The sequence below is a fragment of the Pongo pygmaeus genome, chromosome 14, assembly GCF_028885625.2.
Source record: "Pongo pygmaeus isolate AG05252 chromosome 14, NHGRI_mPonPyg2-v2.0_pri, whole genome shotgun sequence".
In the NCBI taxonomy this organism is placed as follows: domain Eukaryota; kingdom Metazoa; phylum Chordata; class Mammalia; order Primates; family Hominidae; genus Pongo; species Pongo pygmaeus.
Genome location: NC_072387.2, coordinates 26,776,597 through 26,793,787, shown reverse-complemented (window position 1 = coordinate 26,793,787; position 17,191 = coordinate 26,776,597). Strand labels below are relative to the sequence as shown.

The 17,191-nt window shown below is 40.6% G+C and overlaps 1 protein-coding gene across 14 annotated transcripts in view; it reads left to right on the top strand.

The window, feature by feature from the left end:
* The first annotated feature begins 4,683 nt into the window (after positions 1-4,683).
* EEF1AKMT1 (EEF1A lysine methyltransferase 1) overlaps positions 4,684-17,191 on the top strand; it is a 208,275-nt gene continuing 195,767 nt past the window's right edge. For 9 of the 14 annotated variants that reach the window (XR_010123481.1, XM_063650599.1, XM_063650603.1 and 6 more), the window contains exon 1: positions 4,759-4,878. The gene's annotated coding sequence lies outside the window, so the exon portion shown is untranslated. Of the gene's footprint in view, positions 4,879-17,191 lie in introns of all 14 variants that reach the window. The other 5 variants (XM_063650597.1, XM_063650596.1, XM_063650592.1 and 2 more) reach the window with 4 other exon arrangements.

Below are 17,191 nucleotides of genomic sequence, written 5' to 3'. Positions count from 1 at the left end.
CTAGTTTGTTTACCATTATAGGAAGATTGACACTGGGGACATTACACGGTCCTAAAATAATTTTAAATTTAAAAAAATGAAGACATCTGTACAGATAAAAATCAAGATTTGCATTACCTTCTGGGAGAACCCCTGGTACTCACAGAATATCCAGTATTAGAAATATAAAAATTTTGTCTATATTTTATAATATTTTTCTCAGCCCACAGTCTTAGAAACAATTTCACAGTTATTAGTTAAGTCATTATCTTTGGTGCATATTTAGTAAATACTTTTAGCAAGTCATTCTTTTTGGCCTTTCAGGGAAAGTGGTGAATTACCATCTTACTGTGTGCTAGACAGATCCACCCTTTGCCCAGTGTTAAATCTTGTAAACATATGAAGTGAAAAGTTAATTTTTAAAGAAAATGCATTTTTAAAATGTTCATTTTTAACCTGAATTTGCCTTGAATATTCTTTGATTTGTAATGTTGTTATTTAGCTTATATTGAAATTTATTCCACTCCAAAGGTGGATAAAGAAAAGTTGTTTAAGAAAACCAATTAGAGTGTATTTTGAATTTTTGTTTCTTTCATTACCAAGTGTGGGGCCATGCACACAGGCTAATCATCTGTCATTTGAGACCCACAGATGATTTCAAAGGTCCCAAATATATAAAAATCTATAACTGTTTTTTAAAAGACATCTTTAGTGGTGCTCTCCAAAAATACAATTCGGTTGCTTATGGGTGATGCCTTTGACAGGCTGATTAGATTATAAAACAGTTTTGTTTGTTTTTTTTTAACATAGGGTCTCAGATTGGGTCTTGTGCATTCTATGTAATCTCAAATGGCAGTTCAGTTTGACTTTCTTTTAAAACTAAGTGGAAATGGTATATTTGGTGAAACTAATGAAAGAATCTTTTGCTGGGAAATTCCACACAGCACCCCCAGCAGCATCCTGTCTCAGTTCTGGCATATAATTCAACCTCCTACTGAGTGTCCCTGTAAATTATTTTTAATATATAGCATGAGAGTGAACTGAGGTAAGTCATTGATGTTTCCCAGAGATGATGAATGAACAAAAGCAAATAGGATCTGCTAAACATTTTTATTCCCATAGTAGTGAGCAGTTATGTTCTTGTTTTGATAGTGTTCATTTCTGCCTAATCTTAGGCTTCAAATACACCTTTAAGAAAGCCCAAGATGTATTGAGTAGTGGAACTTCTTATTTGTACACCTGTTTATAACTGCACTGCCCTGGATGTTATGGTTATTTCTAAGGACTGACCTGGTAAAGCTACTTGAACTGGTAGACTGCAGGGTAGAGGCAGACCTAGATTCAATTTCTAACTAAGCTACTTAGGGCTTACATTAATTTCAACAGGTCTGTTATCCATATCATGAGCTTATAAGTGTTCCTCCCAAAGAAAAAATTTAAAAGTGATGGATGAAATATAATAGTAGATGCTCAATAAATTCCATTGTATTTAAAGATTATTTCTGAAAACAGATTTCATTTCATTAGACAAATGTATCCTAACACTAAGTCTGATACCTAATAGTCAATTGCTTTTAAATACATGCTGTAATATCTTCATATTGATACTACGTTATAGCCCTAACCACAACCACCCTAGGGATATTGGGGTAGAATTCACCATATTATTTACTGTATTTTTTTAATGAGAAAATAGATCTATTTATGTCAACTATCTTAGTCTGTTCTATTTAATTCAACTATCTTACTCTGTTTGTGCTGTTAGAATACCTGAGACTGAAGAACAGAAACTTATTTCTTTCATTTCTGGAGGCTGCCCTTTGACTTCCATCATGTGGAAGAGGCAAGAAAGCCATCACCAGATGCTGGCAAGAGAGAATCAACTCCTTCAAGCCCGTTTGTAATGGGACCTAATTTTATTCATTAGGGAGGAACTCTCTTGGCCTAATCACCTCTTAAAGGCCCTACCTCTTCATACTGGTACATTGGCAACAATTGAATTTTGCAAGGGAGCTATTCAAACCACAGCAACAAGGATTTTATTTTCTGCTAAATAGGCACGTATTATTTCTACAACAATGAAAAAGTCCTGGCCGGGCACGGTGGCTCACGCCTGCAATCCCAGCACTTTGGGAGGCCGAGGCAGGCGGATCACGAGGTCAGGATATCGAGACCACTCTAGCTAACACGGTGAAACCCTGTCTCTACTAAAAATACAAAAAAAAAAAAAAAAAAAAAAAAAAAAACCGGGCGTGGTGGCGGGCGCCTGTGGTCCCAGCTACTCGGGAGGCTGAGGCAGGAAAATGGCGTGAACCCGGGAGGCGGAGCTTGCAGTGAGCCGAGATCGCGCCACTGCACTCCAGCCTGGGGACAGAGCGAGACTCCGTCTCAAAAAAAAAAAAAAAAATCCTAACGGTGATTCCCAAAGTGAGTTTCATTAGTAATTTTTTAAAATAATTGTTAAATACGTTTTGATAAACAGGTTTCTTTAGTGCATTAAGTTGAAGGCTTTAACACATTAATGCCCATGGTGAAACTCAGAAGAAGAGTTTAATCAGATTTTCCTCATTTTACTTGATACAGTGTTTTCTCAAAGTACCTTACCGGACTAGAAATCTAAGGAATATCCTTTGCAACATGCTTACGATAATTCGAATAACTCTGTGATAAAGCACTCCATGGAAGAAAAACAAACACCTGAATCTGTTTTTGTACTTACAGGTAATTTGTTTGTTGTTTTAAGAAAAACTGAGTCTAGTGTGGTTTTTTTTGTTTTGTTTTGTTTTTTTAAGACAGAGACTCCCTCTGTCACTCAGGCTGGAGTGCAATGGTGTGATCTTGACTCACTGCAACCTCCACCTCCCGGGTGTAAGCGATTCTCCTGCCTCAGCCTCCCAAGTAGCTGGGAATACTGGCGTGTGCCACCACACCGGGCTAATTTTTGTATTTTTAGTAGAGATGGAGTTTCGCCATGTTGACCAGGCTGGTCTCAAACTCCTGACCTCAGGTGATCTGCCCACCTTGGCCTCCCAAAGTACTGGCGTGAGCCCTGCACCTGGCCCCAAGTCTGGTTTACTTTCTTTTTTACACCATTTCTGAAGAGAAGCAAGACGAACAAAAATCATTGGTGAATACACAAAAGGAGTAATTCCTGAATTGAAGACATCCTTCATGTCCAATTTAACTGGACAAGTAATTTCCCCTTTAATGAGAATGAGTACTCCTTTGATATTTTACATGTTTATGATTTGCAAAAACCATTAAATTACAGTGCATAGGTTTCACCAGGAAAATATTAATCTTACTGTATTACTGTCATGCTGTGAGCAATCAGGTCTAGTGAAGGTATAAAAAACTCTGACATCTGTGGTCACTTTAATAGTAAAAATAGTATATAGTAAAATACGTGAAGATAACATGTCTTACATGCTATTAAAGCAATGTCAGGTTTGAAAGAAAATGATCTACTGTTTCAGACTCAATTTGACTGAATGTAAACTTCTGTTAAAGTAGTTATAAGCTAGGGCAGTCTTGTTTATTGAACACCACCTCCATAAAAAATGCACTCATAAAAGTTGGTTATTGTTTCTCAGTTTGTGTTAAATTTCTTTTAGTTTTTTAAATATATTTTCTTCCTGTTCCTTTTCCAGAATACACCTGATCTTGAAATATTTGGTTAATAGACTTATCGTCAATTCAAAACAAAGTCAAAATGTAGCATAGGTTATTATAAACTGGAAACAGTTCTTAAAATAGAAATTATAGTACACCCAATGTTATAAAACTACTGTTTCATTAACTACTTACTGAATAGCATCATTTGCCAGCTGAACAGTTTATATCCTTACCTTATACCAGAAAGGATTTTCACATTGCTCAGCAGAATATATAAAATTTAGCAAGATCATGAAATTGGTACAGAAAATGGAGGAAAGGGAGGGTAGGAGCATAATATAGATTGATTTCTTGGGGAACTGGAAAAAAATAGTTTGTATCACTTATAATTTGGTAACTGCTAAAACGTAAGGGAACCTTTTAAGAATCAGTGCCTGTATGTGCCAGATAATTAAGGTGGTGTTGACAAAAATCATACCTACTTACGGCGCTAGATGTCTAAATACATATATTGACCAACGCATTCAAAACTGAAGACTGTGAAAGACTAACGAATTTTAAAGGTTCCCCCCCCCGCCACCGCCAATCCTGTCAATTTTACCAAAGCCTCAATTTGATGTCAACATTTAAAGTCAACGATTTGATTAAAAAAGACTGAGCAGACAATCGACCAATGAAGCCTTGACTTTGAAAATCTATGTCACTCAGTGCAAAATAGTGGGTTTAACTTTAATTAGGATCTTAATTTTTTTTTTTTTTAGATGTTGTCTTGCTCTGTCGCCCAGGCTGGAGTAGCTGTGGTGCGATCTCGGCTCACTGTAGCCTCTGCTTCCCGGGTTCCAGCGAGTCTCCTGCCTCAGCCTCCTGGGTAGCTGGGATTACAGGCACACGCCACCACGCCCAGCTAATTTTTGTATTTTTTAGTAGAGACGAGGTTTCACCATGTTGGTAAGGCTGGTCTCGAACTCCTGACCTCAGGTGATCCGCCCGCCTCGGCCTCCCAAAGTGTTGGGATTACAGGCGTGAGCCACCGCGCCCTGCCAGGGCCTTAATTTTTTTTTTTTTTTGGTACCATTCTTGGGGGCAGCTGATGAGACAAGTGAAGGAACGACTCCAGGCCGGAGACGGCCCTCAGGGTTGTAAACGCGGGATTGAGACGCTGCGGGTAGATGACCCGCCTTGCGCAAGGGCCTGGGCGGGAGGGCCTGCGCCTGCGCGAGCGAGACTCTGGCTAGAACCTCCCACTGCACAGGTGGAGTTTGGGCGACTGCGCACGCGCGGCTGGTGAGTGGCCGGGTTTGGGCGCAGCTGTGGGGTTGGCTGCGCGCCGCCGAGGGGTTTTGGACTGGGTTAGGTGCCTTTTGTGTGTTTGTTTCTCACCTTTTTTCCAGGGTGGTAGTGGTGGAAGAGTTTAATTAGCAGTGGCTGGCGCCGGCCTGAGAGTGGATCCTGGTTGCTGGTTAGGCGCTGTTGGTCCTCGTGTCCCGGTCGCCGGAAGGGGCCGCGTCCTGTGCCGCGCACGTTGGCGCCCGGGCCTTAGGCAGCCTTGGTGCTGACGGGGAAATTAACCCCCAGGCTACGGCAGCGCGTGGAGGCCTCCCTTCCCTCCGAGTAGAAACAGGACTCGGCCTGCTGTCCTTTTCATCTTTGCCCTCGGAAGTTCGCTGATGGAGTTTGCGAAATGCCCGGTCAGGCCTGACTGTCCGCTCCTGGAGGGCGGGCACCCGCGGCGCCTGTCGCTGGGGCTTCTGAGGCAGGTCCCCTGCAGGGTGCGGGGGCTGCGAGGTGGAATAGACTAGGACGCGGGCGGCTTTACTGCGAAACGGGCAGTAGCTTCGGAGGTGCAGAAGAAGTGCTGGGACGATCGCGGGTCCCTACCGGGAGGGAGCCACATGTCAGACGGGAAGGCCTTCCTGATAGGGGCTGTGGTTACATGGGGCGTACATCACAACGTCGCACTGCACACGTACGACCTGCATTTCACTGTAAGCTTTACCTCCTTTTTAAAGTTAATTTAAAAACAGGATAAACAGAATTCTGGAAAGCAAGAAGGAAGGAACTGTTTGAGGCAGGGGGACTCAAAGATGAAAAGAGAATGAAAACCTTTGGCCCTTTTCTGGACGTAAATTGGATTAAGGGTAGAATCATCCAGCAATTTATAAAAAGTATTTGGAGAATATCTAGGCCTTACCCATTCATAGAGGGAGCCTCGCTCTCCTGCGGTTTACTGGAGTCTGGGATGGCTCCTAGGTTAATGCTCTTTCCTCTGGATCACACTATCTTAACCTAATTTCACACAAGAATGAATGTTGAAATTACAGTATGGTGGTTTTGCCCTAAGTAAATTTGATAACATGGAAATTGAGTAATTTTATACAAAAAGAGACTAACCACAGCCCCTGAGAATCCAGCTAATCCCTGCTTACGCTGCAAGCCAGCGTGTCCGCCCCTTTCCTCATGCTGTTCCGTCTTTCTGAAATCCTCACTTCATCCTTACCTTTTCCTCAGGCCGAGTTGAAGCTCCACCTGCTCTTTCACTCCTCTCCCCACTCAGGCCCTCCACTCTGATCCCATGGCGTGAATGGTGCTTCTCTATAGAGCGCCTCCACCTTACCGTTGGTGTTCGCCATGTGTCTGCCTAACCTAGAATTTCTCAACTGCAGCTTGTAGGGCGGGATACTTCTTTAATGTGGAGGGCTGTCCTGTGAATTTTAAGTTCAGCAGCCTCTACCCACCTGATGCCAGTAGCACCCTCCTTCCCATTTATGGCAACCAAAAATGTCTCTAGGCATTGCCAGATGTTCCCCTTAGCGACAAAAGGGCTCCTTTTTCTGTGAGAACTGCTGATTTAGAGTCTGAGCCACATAAGGTCCAAAGTCAGTTTAATAATAATACGATTTCATATATATAATCCATAGGTACAAATTTTAAAATCTAAAGAAAAAAAAATTTTTTTTACTGCCACTTGTGGGGCAGGGCCACCCATAGACAGTGTGCCCAGAGTAGCCAGAAAAAATTTAAAAATAATAATAATATAACACAGTACTTCCCAGCTCTTTTGGATTTGAAAAATCTCATAAACCCCCTTAGAAATTTTAAAAATAATAAAGATATGATAAAATAGTGATTTAAAAAATAGTTAAAAATAGGTTCATTTAATTTAATTTTTTTTTTTTTGAAATGTAGTCTCTTGTCATTCAGGCTGGAGTGCAATGGCGAAATCTCGGCTGACTGCAACCTCCATCTCCTGGGTTCAAGCGATTCTCCTGCCTCAGCCTCCTCAGTAGCTGGCACTATAGGCACCTGCCACCACGCCTGGCTAATTTTTGTAATTTTAGTAGAGACGGGGTTTCACCATGTTGGCCAGGCTGATCCGAATTCTTTACCTCAGGTGATCTGCCCGCCTCGGTCTCTCAAAGTGCTTGGATTACAGGCGTGAGCCACCACTCCCGGCCATTTCATTTAATCTTTGATGTTTATCTTGCTAACAGATTTCAGTTTTCCTCATTAGAAGAAGTGATGCACTTTTGAACTCACTTTAACAATGTAGGAAACTTCTACGATTCCTAAAATTGCAGCCCCCTATGCTCTCCATGTGTTCCTCCGTTAATCTTATTGTCATCTAACATTTATTTCATATGTATTGTTTTAATCTGTCTTTTCATCTCTAGAATGTAAGCTCCAAGAGAATAATGACTTTGAGACTCATCACCAAGAACAGTGCTTTCTACAGGGTAGAAAATGATTATCAAAGGAATGGATTTGGTACACTTTATACTTTTATTTTGGGATCAAATTCTTATATAGATTGGAACTTAATTGCCTTTTACAGCTATGAAAGTCGACAATTTTATTAAATTGCTCTTTGGAATTCCTTGTTTTGCACTTAAAGTCAACTGGTTCCTTTTTGGTTTTCATGTTTTATTTCTAAGTGATTAACAAGTTACAGGCTGTTATTTAAAAGCCCTTCTTCAGTGATACAGCTGTGGAAAGTACTAATAAAAATGGAATTGGCTGGGCATAATGGCTCATGTTTGTAATCTTAGAATTTTGGGAGAACAAGGTGGGTAGATCACTTGAATCGAGGAGTTAAGGACCAGCCTGGGCAACATGACGAGACCCCCATCTCTACAAAAATTAGCTGGGCATGTTGGTGTGCACCTGTAGTCCCAGCTACTCAGGAGGCTGAGGTGGGGTAATTGCTTGAGCTGGGGAATTTGAGGCTGCAGGGAGCCACAATCGCACCACTGCACTCCAGCCTGGGCAACACAGTGAAACCTTGTCTCAAAAAAAAAAAAAAATTTCTATGTCAAGGATAAATATATATGCATATGTGTGTATGTATGTGTCTGCATATGTATATGGACACACTCATACACACACAAACACACTTTTATTTTTCTTTCAGCTCTAGGCAGTATTGTGGTGCAGCCTTTTTTAGGAACTTGTACTCTTCAATTTTGCCAGGCAATATTGGCTTTTACTAGTTCCCTGATTTTTTTCCTGAATGAAAAGAACTCACAATTCTGAAATACGAAATTGAAACCTTTTAGTTGTTTGCAGATCATTTTGCCATGTTTTCTCAGTTCAGCATGCACACAAGCTAATCTTTGGAATTTTTACTTGGAAATTTTCTGGCCTGTTGGGTCCTGGTATGCTTTCCTGAAAATGTGTTTTGTGCTTATTGCAGTAAACTAGAACTATTCATTTCAAGCATTCGTACCATTCTTTGGTGGGACTTCTATAGACAACCCCATGTTGACTGAAATTATTTTTAGTTCTAAGTATAAAAACCTTAAAAGTAGATAATCCATCACTTTTCATCTTATAAAACTGAACAGTACACCCATGAAACCCTATTCTCCCCTCCCCGCAGCCCCTAGCAGCCACAATTCTACTTTCTGCCTCTCTGATTTTGACTGCTCTAGATACTTCATATAAATGGAGTTATGCAGTATTTTTTTAAATGACTGGCTTATTTCACTTAGCATAATGTCCTGAAGGTTTATCCGCATTGTAGCATATATCAGAATTTCCTTCTTTTCCAAGGGAATCTTATTCCATTGTATGTATATATTTCATTTTCCTATATTCATGCTTGCTGATTCTCTTCTGCCTGCTCAAAACTGCTTTTAATTCCTCTGGTGAGTTTTTCATTTCATTATTGTACTTTTCAGCTCCAGAATTTCTACTTAGTCTCCTTTTATGTTTTCTGTCTCTTTATTTATATTTCCATTTTGTTCATATGTCATTTTCCTCACTTTCTCTACACCTTTCTTTAGTTATCTGAGAATCTTTAAGATAGTTATTTTAAAGTCTTTGTCTATGAGGCCCACCATCTAGTCTTTCTCAGGGATGGTTTCTCTTTATTTTTTTCCTTTGAATGGGCTGTACTTTCCTGTTTCTTTGTGTGCCTTATAATTTTTATGTTGAAAAATAAGGCATTTGAGTAATAATGTGATAACTCTGGAAGCCATATTGTCTCCCTTCACCAGATTTTGCTGGGTTTTTGTTATGTTTTTTGGGTTTTGTAGGCTGTCTTTTGCTGGGGATCAGCACAAGTTGTAAACTTAAGATCTTCTCAGGTATTTTTTGAGCCCATGCCTTTCCCTGGGCATGTGTAATGACTTTCTAAATTCCCCTGTATATGCAGTTGTGTTTGAATGTCTCAGTCCTTAGATATCTGGCTTCCTGAAGGGGTAAAAGAGAAAAGTAGAAGCATGGGGGAAAGGTGCTGGCCCTTTAAATCTGCTGGAAGTCACTTTAGCCAGAGGGAGAGGAGCTTGCAACAATGGCTGCCACCTGTGTCTTTGGCTTTCTTATTAGAAGCAGCAAAGGGAGTCAGAACAGATTATTCCAATGTTTGAAAGACAGGTGGTTCCTGTAAGTTTTATGCAAGGTGTTTCCTGAATGTGTGCATAGCCAAGCTGCTCCTGGAACTATTCTGTGTTTACTTAGATTTTGTGTTTGCCTATTTGACATATATTAATTACAGGGACAAACTAAAGGCTAAAGTTGTTTACATCATCCTTTTAAGCCCTCTCTCGTGGGTGCACAAAACTCATATCACAGACTTCCCAGTGACAACCATAGAATGTCTATTTTTGCTTTATGCCCCACAGGGGACGTCCCCACCTAGATCCATCCCACTGACTTAGCAATAAAGGCATAGTCTCAGGTCCTCTCTCTGCTTTGTGGTCTCTGCTTGTGACAGAGTTTCATGTGGCCCCCTGTGGCATGCCATGACCCTCATTTCTGGGGAGAATTGTAACATTAAACTTTTCTTTTCAGTGGCATTGATCTCTCCATGTCCTGTCTGTCACCTTTATAAATTAAGACTTAAAACAAGAATGCACGTATAGCTGCTTGTCAGGGGACTGGAGGGTGAGAATGGGTAGCTGCTGCTGATCAGAGAGCTGAAATTCGCTGAAATTAACCACTATTTACCATCTAAGCCTTCCAGTAGACCCTTCAAAAGATTGAGGTGTCCAGTCTTTTGGCTTCCCTGGGCCACATTGGAAGAAGATTGTCTTTGGCCACACATAAAATACCCTAACAATAGCTGAGAGTCTGGGTAGGCCAAGATGGCTAGAGTGGAAGGCTGAATACCAGAGAGAATAGAGAAAGAACTCCAGGTATCTACAGAGGGACCTCCTTGAGAAACCACTGGAAGATAGGGAAATAAACATCTGAAAATATTTGAAGGAACAATACCTGACTCATTCAAGACCAAGAATAGTGTCTTTCTACCAGCTGGACTGGAAAACCTCATAATTTATGGGGCATTGGATAGAGTACTTCAAAGGGTTTTTGCCTCCGTAGTGGGGTGTAATCAGTCTAGACTAAGTGCTGCTCTGCTCTTATCTAACAGTCTTAAAAATGAGACCTGAAAAGATCAAATTGTTTCCAAGTAACTAACCTGTGTTTCAGGAATACTTATATAGGAATACAGAAATATACAGCATACAAGTTAAAATCCATAATGTCTGGCATTCAATAAAAAAACTATCAGACATGTGAAAAAGCAAGAAAATACAATCCATAATAGGAAAATCAGTCCACTGAAACTGACCCAGAATAGATATATGTTGCAAGTATTGGACAAGGATGCTAAAATAAATTTATATCCTGTACTTTCAAAAAGATAGAGGAAAATTGAACGTGTGAACTGGAAATATGCAAATAAAGACTCATGTAACTTTTGGAGATAGGTCTGAGATGAAATGTCTGTGGTGAAAATTACACTGTATGGGATTAATAGATTAGACATAGAAGAATAGAAGATAAGTAAACCTGAACACTAGAAATAGAAGCTATCACAAATGAAATACAAAGAGAAGTTTAAAATGAAGAAAGCATCAGAGAGTTGTGGTACAATATGAAGCTACTAAATATATGTATAATTGGAGTCCCTGAAAGGGAAGGGCAGCAGAAGATTATTTGGGAAATAATGGTCAGAGTTTTTCCAAATTTGGTGAAAAATTATAAACCCACAGATCCAAGAAGCTCAATAAACAGAAAATACAAGAAACGTGTAAAAAACCACACCAAGGCACATCATAATCAAACACCCAAATCCAGTAATAAAGAGAAAAACCTTAAAAACCATTAGAAAAGAAAGACATGAAGAAAAATAAGAATTACAGCAGATTTTATGTGTGGAAATAATGCAGTGAACAGACAGTGGAGGACTATCTTTAACATACTAAAAGAAAACTTGTCAACCTCAAATTCTATACCCACAGTTAAACAGACATTATCAGAAACAAAAGCTGAGAGAATGCATCACCAGCAGAATTATACTACAAGGAATGTTCAACGAAGTCATTCAAGCAGAAGGAAAATGACACCAGCTGGAAATATCTTTTTTTTTCTTTTTTTTGAGACACAATCTCACTCTGTCGCCCAGGCTGGAGTGCAGTGGCGTGATCTAGGCTCACTGCAAGCTCTGCCTTCTGGGTTCACGCCATTCTCCTGCCTCAGCCTCCCGAGTAGCTGGGACTACAGGTGCCTGCCACAACGCCCGGCTAATTTTTTGTATTTTTAGTGGAGACGGGGTTTCACCGTGTTAGCCAGGATGGTCTCGATCTCCTGACCTCGTGATCCGCCCGCCTCGGCCTCCCAAAGTGCTGGGATTACAGGTGTGAGTCACCACACCTGGCCCACCGTCTGGAAATATCTATACAACAGAATGAGGAGTTAAATATATGTATGAGTTTTTAATTTAACATTGTAGTGTGGCATTTATAACAAATGTAGAAGTAAAATGTATGACAACAATAACACAAAGGTTTGGAGAAGAGAAATGGATTTATGTATACTATTCTAAGTTTCTGTTTTTTTCTTTTTTTTGAGATGGAGTCTTGCTCTGTCGCCCAGGCTGGAGTGCAGTGGTGTGATCTTGGCTCGCTGCAACCTCTGCCTCCTAGGTTCAAGCACTTCTCTTGTCTCAGCCTCCTGAGTAGCTGGGACTACAGGCGCCTGCCATCGCACCTGGCTAATTTTTGTATTTTTAGTTGAGACAGGATTTCACCATATTGGTCAGGCTAGTCTCAAACTCCTGACCTCAGCTGATCCACCTGCCTTGGCCTCCCAAAGTGCTGGGATTACAGACGTGAGCCACCGCACCCGGCCATATACCATAATTCTTAAGCAACCTCTTAAATAACAGAGTCACAGCTAGTAAGCTAGCAATGGAGAAAGAAATAGATTCATAAAATATTTTCACTGCTATGTAGTGAATATAGTTATACTGTAGGAATATACAACATTATATACTGTCTAATGGTTGGACATTTCAGTTGAGTTTAATTTTTTCTATTACATATTTCTTTTTTTCTTTTTCTTTTCTTTCTTTTTTTTTTTTTTGAGATGGAGTCTCACTGTGTCACCCAGGCTGGAGTGCAGTGTTGTGATCTCTGCTCACTGCAACCTCCACCTCCCGGGTTCAAGTGATTCTCCTGCCTCAGCCTCCTAAATAGCTGAGATTACAGGCAGTGCCAACATGCCCAGCTAATTTTTTTGTATTTTTAGTAGAGATGGGGTTTCACCATGTTGGCCAGGCTGGTCTTGAACTCCTAACCTCATGATCTGCCCACCTTGGCCTCCCAAAGTGCTGGGATTACAGGTTTGAGCCACCACACCCAGCCTCTATTACATATTTCTATTTTGAGCATCTTTTCATATATTTATATGCCTACTTGATGTTAGACTTCTTAATTGCAGTCAGTCTGGTAGGTGTATAGTGGTATCTCATTATGATTATAATTTGCATTCCCTCATGACAAGGTTGAACACCTTTTCATATGATTTTTGATTATCTGTATGTCATCTTTTATAAAGTGCCTGTTGAAATGTTTTGCCTGTTTGTCTTTTGGTATAAAAGAATTCTAAAAAAAAAAAAAAAATTCAAGAAACATATGAAAGCTAGAAAAGGAAACAAGAATTAAAACCAAGGGAAGAAGCCGGGCGCAGTGGCTCACGCCCGTAATCTCAGCACTTTGGGAGCCCAAGGCGGGTGGATCACGAGGTCAGGAGTTTGAGACCAGCCTGGCCAACATGGTGAACCCTGTCTCTACTAAAAGATACAAAAATTAGCCAGGTGTGGTGGCGGGTGCCTGTAATCCCAGCTACTGGGGAGGCTGAGGCAGGGGAATCGTGTGAAACTAGAAGGTGGAGGTTGCAGTGAGCTGAGATTGCCCCACTGCACTCCAGCCTGGGCGAAAGAGTGAAACTCTATCTCAAAAAAAAAAAAAAAAAAAAAAAAAAAAACCAAGGGAAGAAACAGAAAGCAAATAATGAAATAGCAGGCTTAAGCACAATATATCAATAATAACATTAAGTGTTGTAAAAGGTCCAAATGCACCAATAAAGGAGGTTATCAGTAAGCATTTAGTTTTTATTTTTTTTTTATTTTATTTTCGAGTTGGAGTCTTGCACTGTTGCCTGGGCTGGAGTGCAATGGCACGATCTCGCTCACTGTAACCTCTGCCTCCCGGGTTCAAGCGATTTTCCTGCCTCAGCCTCCCGAGTAGCTGGGATTACAGGTGCCCTCCACCATGCCCAGCTAGTTTTTTGTATTTTTAGTAGAGACGGGGTTTCATTATGTTGACCAGGCTGGTCTCGAACTCCTGACCTCGTGATCCACCCTCCTCAGCCTCCCAAAGTGCTGGGATATCAGGCGTGAGCCACTGTGCCTGGCCAGGATTTTTTTTTTAGATGAAAACTATATGCTGCCCCAAGAAACTCACTTCAAAATTAGCAGGGGGTGTGTGTGTGTGTGTGTTGAAAGTGAAAGGAAGGGGAAAATATATGCCATAGAAGCTTTTTTTTAAAAGCATGAGCACTTTTATTGATAGCAGGTAAAGTAGACTTATAAGAGTAAAGAAGTCACCAGGAACAACAACAACAACAGAATTACATAATGATAAAAAGAGTGAATTCATCAAGAACAAACAACAATTCTAAGTATGTATGCACCAAATGAGAACAATTTAAATTACATGAAGCATGAAGTAAAAACTGATAGAACTGAAAGGAAATAGACAAATCCATAATTACAGCTGGGTACTTCAATTCCCTCTCAGCAATCAATAGAACTACTAGATGGGAAACCAGCAAGGATACAGGGGACTTAATAACACCATTAACCAAAAGGATCTATTCACATTTATATAACCCTTCACGCAACAACATCAAAATACACATTATTTTCAAGTATTCATGGAATATTTCACCAACATAGACCATATCCATAGCGATTACACAAACTTCAGCATTTTTAAAAAGTGATGAAATTATACATGCTAGAAAACCTAACAGGTGGCCGGGCGCGGTGGCTCACGCCTGTAATCCCAGCACTTTGGGAGGCCGAGACGGGCGGATCACAAGGTCAGGAGATCGAGACCATCCTGGCTAACACGGTGAAACCCCGTCTCTACTAAAAATACAAAAAAAGTAGCCGGGCGTGGTGGCGGGCGCCTGTAGTCCCAGCTACTCCGGAGGCTGAGGCAGGAGAATGGCGTGAACCCGGGAGGCGGAGCTTGCAGTGAGCCGAGATCGTGCCACTGCACTCCAGCCTGGGCGACAGAGCGAGACTCCGTGTCAAAAAAAAAAAAAACTAACAGGAAAATCTCCAAACACTTGGAAATTAAACAGTGTACTTCTAAATATGTGGGCCAGAGAGAAATTTAAAAGTACACTGAACTGAATGACAATGGGTGAAAAAGGATAAAATTTTGCTGGGATGTTGCTAAAAGGGAATTTAAAGCACTAAACACTTAAATTAGAAGAAAGGTCTCAAAACAGTGTTCTAAACTCCCAGAACAAAAAGGTAGTTTAAAACAAATGCAAAGAAAGTAGAAGGAAGGAAATGAAAGGCAGAAATCAATGAAATTGAAAATAAAGTCAATGATGCAAAAACTTATTTTTTAAAAGAGATCAATAAAATTAATGAACCTTTAGTAAGAAAAAAGAGAAGACAGAAATTACTGACATTGGGAATGAAATGGGGATATCAGTACAGATCCTAAAGACATTAGAAACAATTGGGGACTGCTATAAACATCTCTATACAGATAAATTTTAACAACTTAGATGAAGTGGACCAATTCGTTGAAACTACAAACTACCAGAACTCACCCAATATGAAACTGATAATGTGAATAGCCCTGTAAGTATTAAATTGAATTTGCGGTTAAAGGCCTCTCATACAAGAAATTTTCAGGCCAGGCATGGTGGCTCATGCCTGTAATCTCAGCAGTTTGGGAGGCCGAGGTGGGCAGATCACCAGAGGTCAGGAGTTTGAGACTGGCCTGGCCAACATGGTGAAACTCCATCTCTACTAAAAATGCAAAAATTAGCCAGGTTGGGTGGTAGGCACCTGTAATCCCAGCTATTCAGGAGGCTGAGGCTGGAAAATCGCTTGAACCCAGGAGGCGGAGGTTGCCATGAGCTGAGATCGAGCCATTGCACTCCAGCCTGGGCGACAATAGCAAAATTCTGTTTCAAAAAAAAAAAAAAAAAAAAATTTCGGGCCTTAAATGCTAGGGATGCTATAACAAAATACCATAGACTGGGTGGCTAAAAGTAATGGCAGAAACAGCAATTACCTTTGCACCAACCTAGCATCTCCAGATACAATTACAATGAGGGTTAAGGCTTTAACATATAAATGGGGTGTGGGGTGGCGGGGGGGTGTGTCAACTGAATCCATAGCACATGAGTTCACTGAAAAAATTTACCAGATGTTTATTGCATTAGCACTGATTGTACACAGTCTTTTCCAGAAAATAGGAGACATTTCTAGTTTATTTGATGAGACCAATATTACCCTGTTACCAAAACCAAAGACAATACAAAGACCGAAAACTATAGACCAATATACCTCATGAAGATAGGTGACGAAATCCTCAGCAAAGTATTAGTAAATATGATTTAGCAATACATAAGAAGAATCAGTTAAGTGCAACCTATTCCAGGAATGTGAGACTGGTTTAATAGTAAATCAGTCAGTTTAATTTATATCATGAGGTTAAAGAAAAATCACATGATCGTATAAATCAATATCAAAAAGTTATTTGAAAATTCAACACCCATTCATGATGAAACTTGGCAAACTACTAATAAAGGGAACGTCCTCATCTTAACATAGAACATCTACACACTGGGTGTATTGACTCACACCTGTAATCCCAGCACTTTCGGAGGCTGAGGCAGGAGGAACACTTGAGCTCAGGAGTTTGAGACCAGCCTGGGCACCAGAGTGGGACCCCATCTCTACAAAAAATAAAAATGTTAGCTGGGCATGGTGGCGTATGCCTGTAGTCCCAGCTGCTTGGGAGGTTGAGGTGGAAAGATCACTTGAGCCCAGAAGGTAGTGGCTGCATCGTATTTAATGGTGAAAGATTGAATGCTTTCCCACTTAAAATCTGGGACAAGTGTAGGATATCTGCTCTTATCACTCCTATTCAGCTCACTAGAAGTCCTGGCCAGGCACGATGGTTCACACCTGTAATCCCAGCACTTTGGGAGGCCGAGGTGGGCGGATCACTTGAGGTTAGGAGTTCCAGACTAGCCTGGCCAACATGTGAAACCCCATCTCTACTAAAAATGCAAAAAAATTTAGCGGGGCGTGGTGGCAGGTGCCTGTAATCCCAGCTACTGGGGATGCTGCTGAAGCAGGGAGAATCGCTTGAACCCAGGAGATGGAGGTTGCAGTGGGCCAAGAATGCACCACTGCACTCCAGCCTGGGCAACAGAGCGAGACTGTCTCAAATTAAAAAAAAAAAAAAAAAAAAAGACTGATGAAATAAACCAAAGATGAACTAAATAAATGGAGAGATGTGCCATGTTTTATGGATTGGAAGACCCCAAAAAATAAAGATATCAAACCTTTCTAAATTGATATACAGTTTTAACACAATGTTTATCAGATTCCCAGGAAGATTTTTTTTTTTGTAGCCATACATAAGCTTATTTTAAACTTTGTATAGAAAGGCAAAGGAACTAGATTAAAACATTTCTTGAATAAGAAGAGTAAAATATGAAGAATCACGCCAACTGATTTTAAGACTCAATATTTGACTTCAGTCATCAA